The sequence below is a fragment of the Solanum pennellii genome, chromosome 5 (genome assembly GCF_001406875.1).
Source record: "Solanum pennellii chromosome 5, SPENNV200".
Lineage (NCBI taxonomy): Eukaryota > Viridiplantae > Streptophyta > Magnoliopsida > Solanales > Solanaceae > Solanum > Solanum pennellii.
In genome coordinates this window covers 36,938,307-36,946,170 of record NC_028641.1, presented here as the reverse complement: position 1 = coordinate 36,946,170, position 7,864 = coordinate 36,938,307, and the positions used below count along the sequence as shown (strand labels likewise).

Below are 7,864 nucleotides of genomic sequence, written 5' to 3'. Positions count from 1 at the left end.
ACCTGTATTTATTAGTGTTGTTAAAGATATATAAAGTTTGATCAACTTTTTTATAATTGATATTTTAAATAGTTTCTCTATATAAACAATCTTAATGTTAAAAGTATATTAATAAATAATATATCATTATAAATAATGTATCATTATAAATTGCAACTTGTTCATGTAGGCACATATATACCTTTAAAATATACTATTAAATATTGTAGGGGGTAATAGGTTCTGCCCAAAGTTTGAGATTGTTACAACAATTTCGATCAAAGTTTTGATATTTCAACCTTTTTCCCTTTTCTTTTCATAATTTGACTCTTAAAAGCACATCTTTAAAAGATTTATCAAACGCAATTTGCTTATGAAAAAGTATTTTTCAAATGAATTAACCCAACACGTATAATTAATTTTCCAAAGCACTTTTTTGAAAAACCACTTTAAAAAAGGTGCTTCTAGGAATAAGTCGTTTTTCTCGTTTGACATTGTTGTTAAAAAATGCTTTCTTAGAAGCACTTTCTTAAAATGGCTTTTCAAGAAAGTGTTTTTCAAAAAAAGAAATTTGTGTTTTGCAAGTTCATTTGAAAAGTGTTTTTTATAAGCATATTGTGTTTAGCTAATCTTTTTACGAAAGTGTTTCTAAGAGTAAAATTACGATTAAAAGCAAATATAAATATACTTTTAATATTAAGATTATTTTATAGAAAGAAACTAGTTTAAACATCTATTACAAAAAATTAAATTAAATTTTTATTTTTATTAAACTAAAAAGTTCATCATATCCAAAATTTTAATCAATATTATACATTTTTTTGAAAGGTTGAAATCTTTCATTGTTATTTTTTTCTTTGTTTCTAATCTTACAAAACTAATACTGTTACCTTCTTCTTATTTGCTAAATACGTAAAATAATACTTGGTTAAACATAAAATAAAATATAAAATTTATTATATAAAAATAAAATTATTAAATAAAACTTAACCAAACATATGAGATATGTTTATTATATATATATATATATGCGCGCACACACATGGAAGAGACATTTTAGTTATGAAAAAAATAATTTTCTGCTTTTGTTTTTTTTAAAAAGCAGAAATTTTTAGCTTCTTTCAAACAACTAAAAAATTATTTTTGCTTCCATTTAAAAGCAGTTTTACATGTTAATAATGTCTTATTTTCTTTTTAACACTTTTAGAATAATTATGATAGTTTGTGTAACAATTGACTTATAGAGAAAGTTTTCAAAACTAAAACCAATAAGAGAGATTTAGCTAGCGTTTGACTCCAAGTTTTCAAATATTCATGGAAAATCTTATTTGGCCCAAGTTTTTGGTGAAATTACACCATGTGTTTGGTCTCAAGTTTTTCCAAGAATATTTGACTATTTAAAAAAATATAATTTATACCCATAAGTTCTAAAAACTATATAAAATACACATAAATTTGTAATATCTATTTATAATGAATATGTTTTGTTAAAAATAACCTTATAACATAATTGATAACAATCAGCAAAACAAACTAACAATATATGCAAGAGAAATACATAATCACATTTTCAAACTTGTCATTGATTCGGTTATAATTTTAACTCATTAAAAACAAATTATTTTGTTCTCAATTTTGTCATACAAATTAGAACTCAAACTTTTCTGGAGGAGGTAGTAACAAACTATTTCTTTATATAATCTTCCCATATTCTACGAACAAATTTCCTACATGGTTTCATTTCTAGATTAAATGACCAAGAAGACGAAACATTATTACTACTCTTAGTCAATTATTCGCCATGTTCATTGGTAACCATATCATCGCATTCATGTTCATTGAATTGTAATGACCCATCAGTTTGTTTTGAGTACTAGAGCTTATTATTTCGTAAAAGACTATTCTGATAAATTTTAAATGGGTGTTTTAGGCTATTTATAACTACAATTATACAATTAATGGGGTAATATTAATCATTAATATTAATTGGTGGTTAATGAATCAAACCCATAATTTATTTAGGGAAAACTAAATGAATCATAAAATCTAAAATAATTATAAATTCATACTCAAACACAAAATAATTCTGGAAATACTCATTTTCATAAATAATTACACCTCATACTCCCACATTAAAGGATAATAATTTTCGTTTAACTGATAGTAAATTAGTATCATACACTGTCTTGATATTATTATGACTGATAATTTTCGTTTAACTGATATTAAATTAGTATCATATATTGTATTTGTATCATTAAGACTGATCATATTTGCTTAACTAATTCTAAATCTGTATCATATATTGTATTTGTATCATCAAGGTTGATAATTCCGTTGTGTATATGTCACACCCTGAGAGCATACACTAGAAGATATGACACTCTCGGAGTGCGACATGGCGTACTTGACCTCTCGGAGGTCTTGTACAAGCCCTTTGACATCATTCATTGCATACATGTATGTATGAAAAGTAGTGCGGAATTAAAACTTATCACATGAAATGTCTTAAAACATCTTTCATATTAAAATCATAGGAAAATACTAAGTCTCAACATATGTCAATCCTAATACTTCGGACACGGTCCATACAATACGAATATAGAAATACTTAGTCTATTACAATACTTTGAATAAAAAAAGTCTAAAGATAGTTATGTCCTCGAGTCAAGTGAGGACATACTTCAACTTTCTTGAAAGAATCCTAGTTTCCAAGCTTTGTTTCAAGACACTTCTCACCTTCCACCTACACCTTTAGATATAACAAAATATATAGAATTAGTACAATGCATGTACTAAGTATGACATAATGCATAAAATTATGAGAAACAAACATTTATGAGAAACATGCTCTTTTCGATTAAAACTTCATATCAAAAGTATAATAATCACATTTAAGCACCAAACATCACAATTAGGAAGCATTACAAATTATCTCAATTTGTACCAAAATTACAGTAACCTTACAATGAATGCACAGTGACTTCACTGTAACTTTACCTATAATTCACACATCACAAGATAGCATCGATAACACCTACAAAACACATAAACATGAGATCCTCCTATCAAAGCTGATTCTAAGGCTCACTTGAGTGAGTTATGAAGCAACCGCCCATACAATTCCTTCACACACACCTAAGAGATCCTTTAGACTACCTAATATAAGATCATTCTCACTTCACATAATAACATATATATGACATTCTCTTCCTAAAGGTTATCAAAAGACTTACTTAAGTAATGAAAGAAGAGAATGTCCATACCCCCTCTCCAAGATTACCTAAATAATCCTTAAGACTACCTAAGTTTAGATCATGCCTACTTTATCAATTTGGCTTAAGTCATCTACAGCCCCTTAAAGTTGTCCGCATAATTCATTTAGACACCTCCACTAAGACTTGTACCTACTGAACACCTCTACCCTTCTGAATTTAAACCGCTTAAACATTTTTCTCCTACATGGCACATTATTTGTGATTCACCTCAGAGAGGCGCGTGAAAGGTGTATTCAATTAGTTTTTTTTTTTTTTAAAAGAATACTCTTTCTTCTTCCTAACCTCTTTTCCATTTGTTCCTCCATCACAACAATTTGTTGTCGGTGGCCTTTCATCTTTCTTTTCTTTCTTTTTCTCCTCTGTACACTTCCATTCTTCTATCACCAACATTGCTCCTTTTAAGTTTTGCCTCTTTTTATTTATATTAAGATTGACATCACCATCATTGCCACCCACAGGCCACCAATCCACCACCATGATCGTCATTACTACCATCTTGGAACGAACCAAAATTCATCTTTCTTATATAAAAATGGAACAACAAAGGAAGTTAGAACTTTTTTGATTATTTAAAAGGTCGTTAAAATAATGTGTTGGAGAAATTGGCAGTCAATTCCTCAACAACCCATCAAAAACAGTATAAAGTTTTCAGACTTCTGTTTTTTTAATTCTCTATTGCAGAAGATCCAAATATGTTTTAAAACTAATATATTTACATGGATGGTTGCCGTGTTGTGGGTATCACCGTCGAGAAAAATCTGAGTTACGTTATGAGCTCCGATGGAATAGCAGGGTGGGTAGTACTTTTTTTTCTTTTATTTTGTAACTTAAAATTAAATCCTTTTTCATTTAATTTATAATACTTTTTAAAATAATTTCTTGGACTAAAAAATAAGAAATGTCGTTATTTCATTCGCCGAATTGCCATGTCATCGCGTGTGTATTTCACACACTATCTTTTTAGCTTATTGTCAAGAAAGTGTTTAAATGGTTCAAATTCAAAGCAATAGAGGTGTTCAATCGGTACAATTCAAAGTTCAAGTGTCTAAATGAATTATCTAAACGACTTTAAGGGGTTGTAGATGACTTAAGCCTTATTAATTTACTTTCCCTATCTAGTGTTATTCTTAAGACTTCCCTAGGTAAGACATGAAGTGACTATTCCTATGCCCCCTTCATACCTTGACTAAGCAACCCTTAAATTACTCTAGGTAAGCACTTAATCATTAACATATTTTCAAACTTAAGTCATTATCTTAAATAGTTCATTAAGAGACATTCAACATATAAGGACATTCAAGTAATGGTCTTGGAGAAGACCTAGGGACTCACTCACTAACATCTTCAAATCCTAATCGTGCAATGTCTAGATAGTGTCTCATACCACCACCTAAACTTCATAGAATAATTCAAACACTAATAGGTATCCCATATGATGAGAATAGGCAATAACCAACATAGACCATACTAGCTATGCATGGAATCCGGAGTCACAAACCTACTCCGAGGAGGGTTGTTCTACTTACCAATGGTAGAACTAGGACACATCCCATGTAGGCACATGGTTAAGGAATATGAATGTATTCGTTGTACTCTAGCCTCATCCTTAAATAGAGCTACTTCCCAAACCATACTCACGGGTGCTAGCCTTTGTTCCCATAGAGTATTTCAATAAAGGAGTACATGAAGAGTTTTCATATCTAGTTCACAATCCAATCACATTACACCTTACCAAAGAGGGTCCACTAAGGCGACCTACAATGGTCAAGAGGATAACTCAATGACTTTCCTAAGGATGATTTCATGTCGTTCCAGCCAATCAACCCTAAGTCCCCACCATTATGGCTTTCAACTTCGAGGATATCATAACCTTCCAACTAGGTTGAAGGTTCCACATAAAGTCTTAACTATGTTCAAGGTCACATATCAATCACACATACAAGACTAAGAAGTTTTCGCATACTAAGTTAAGAAGTCATATTCACATTGTACATGTATTAAGTAAGAGACACAAGTCTACCAAAACAAAACACACACATACTTCACCATATCACATATTGCATATCATTCAAGAAGCACATAGGAGTAACCAACATCATCTATAGGTTACCCTATTCACCACTATAATATGATCAATTTAAGTATCACAAGTATCATATAATCTATTAAGCATCATACTTCAACATCAAGTAATCCACATAATGAATATACTATAGTCTACTAGACACACACATCATCAACTAGAAGGACTCATGCTTTGACTTCACATAAACACATAAGTCATCTAGACATTCATAATAATCACATATTCAAGTTATAACATGATAAAGCCATAATACATAAAGTAATGCTGATGATGCCACATTGTTCTACAAATCATAAAGTAATGCCGACAAGGCTATATTAGTCACAAGTATAGCACATAGGCACCGCCACCATAAGTGGATCATACCAAACATCATCATAATCTAAGAACTAGACTACACAATATAGATAAAGTTAGGTCAACATACCATTGATCCAACCTCACAACTTCAATCCATAGCCAATTCATCCAACACAATACTCAAAGGTCCTTGGTAAGGACCAATGGTCATGATCATCAACTCAATCCAATAATTACAATACATAATGAATCAAGGATAATACAACATGAATTTATATAATTAGGGCAGCCAACTAATTATTCTAGCATAATTCATTCATAATTCAATAGCTCTAATCGAACTACATAAGAATTCAATAGCATTAAGACATAATCAATCCCACAAAATAGTCAAATCTAGGGTTACATGAATTACATGGGTTCATAGATTTTTCAGGTTAAAATCATCAAACTAACATCAATTCAATAAATATATAATGAATCAAAATAGTTTATGCAAAGAACCCATGGATAGATTACAAAATTGGACAATTTCATCTTTTGAAAGACTTAAGAAATCAATTTGAAGTTTGACTCCTTGAAGAAAAGAGATTAAAGGATGAAGACCATACCTTAATTGATTATATACCACGAATTTGATGAAGATAGTGATGAAGAATCACCAAAGAATCTTAAATCCAAGCACTATCTTGAGTTTTGGCTCCAATGGAGTTCTAGAGAGTTCTTTAGGAAATTTGGATTTTAATTTTGAAAAGTAAATTCATCTAAGTGTTTTAGACTTATAAAACTATTATAATACCCAAAATAACCTTAGGAAACCTCCCTTTTATTTATTTGGACGTGGGGTGAATTTACCAATTAACTCCTACACTTTAAAGTGAACTAACGCAAGTTGCAGACCCAAACGATGCTTGCTCATCGACGGGGCGTAGGTCCACAAACGGACCGTCCTGGATGTTCGTCGATGGGGTCAGAGACTGGAAAAATGGGAGCTTATCTCCCTAGGCTAAGTCACCATCGACGCCACCACCTACGGGGCGTCGACCATCCTACTAGGCGTCGATTGTCGTCCGTAGGTGGGACTGCCTTAGGCTGTTTTGGCTTACACGATGGGTCCTCCTCAAGGACCCCTTGGTTGGTCCTAGGGGAATTTTGCCCAAAAGTTTTCAACCCGAATATGTCCGTATACGAGTTTTGGACCTCTCACCTCAATTTCATTCAAAACGAACACGTAAAACTCAACGAAACACACTAAGGCACATAAGGACCTTTCAAGGCTAACCTTTCGAACGTCATGGACGTTCTTAGACGTTTGACCTCCAAACTTCACGAAACCTTAAACACTGCCTCCTAACCTCATTTTAACTCATTTTAGGACTTCAAAACATCAAGACACAAGTGTTAGACTCTAGTTACACCTAATTCATTTTAGAGGTGTTACAGTATATATATATTGGTATCACTAAGGTTTCTTGTTTAGAAATTACTCATCAGTCAATGATAATATAAGAGTGTGTGTATATTATTGTGGTATCATTAAAATTTCTTGTTCAGAAATTACTCATTGTCAATAATATTATAAGAGTATATTTAAATATTTTATGATATTTAATGTTTCTTGTTCAGAAATTACTTATTATTCAATGATACTATAAGTAATTTCATAACAAAGAACCTTAATGATATCAATTATAGATATATATGTATATATATAAGCCTTAATGATACCAGTACAGTATATGATACTAATTAGTATCAGTTAAGTGAAATTATCAGCTTTAATGATACCAATACAATATACAATATTGATTTAGCATCAACTAAACGAAATTAGTTGGTGCTATATAATGTAATTATTTAGTGGTGTAAGAAGTAATAGGGTATATATTTATAATTATTTTGGCTTTATAGGGTGGTTGCTTAGTTTTCTTATTTATTTAATACCCTATACCACTCGCCTCATTTGTTGAAATAAATTAAATGGGATATTATTATTTTAATTATAACAAGATAGAGAGATTAGATCAACACAATCGGATGGCATGTAACTTCTACAAGGTACAACTGCTCCCAGACCTTTGAACTTGTAAATTTGATAGAAAATAATGTATAAACTAGTGTTATATGTTAGTTTGGAAAGAAAATGAGTTTTAATTAATATGTTGCTACAACGTTTTGGTTAACGCTGTAGATTTTGGAAACTAAGTGTAATGGACAATTG

The 7,864-nt window shown here is 30.8% G+C and overlaps 1 long non-coding RNA gene across 1 annotated transcript; it reads right to left on the bottom strand.

Annotated features, from left to right (window-relative positions):
- Positions 1–2,483: 2,483 nt before the first annotated feature.
- On the bottom strand, positions 2,484–3,941 carry LOC114077125. Its single transcript, XR_003578159.1, has 2 exons — positions 3,540–3,941; positions 2,484–2,731 (listed from the first exon to the last, which is right to left on the bottom strand). It is a non-coding gene; the product is annotated as an uncharacterized LOC114077125 (long non-coding RNA).
- Between the last annotated feature and the right edge of the window lie 3,923 nt (positions 3,942–7,864).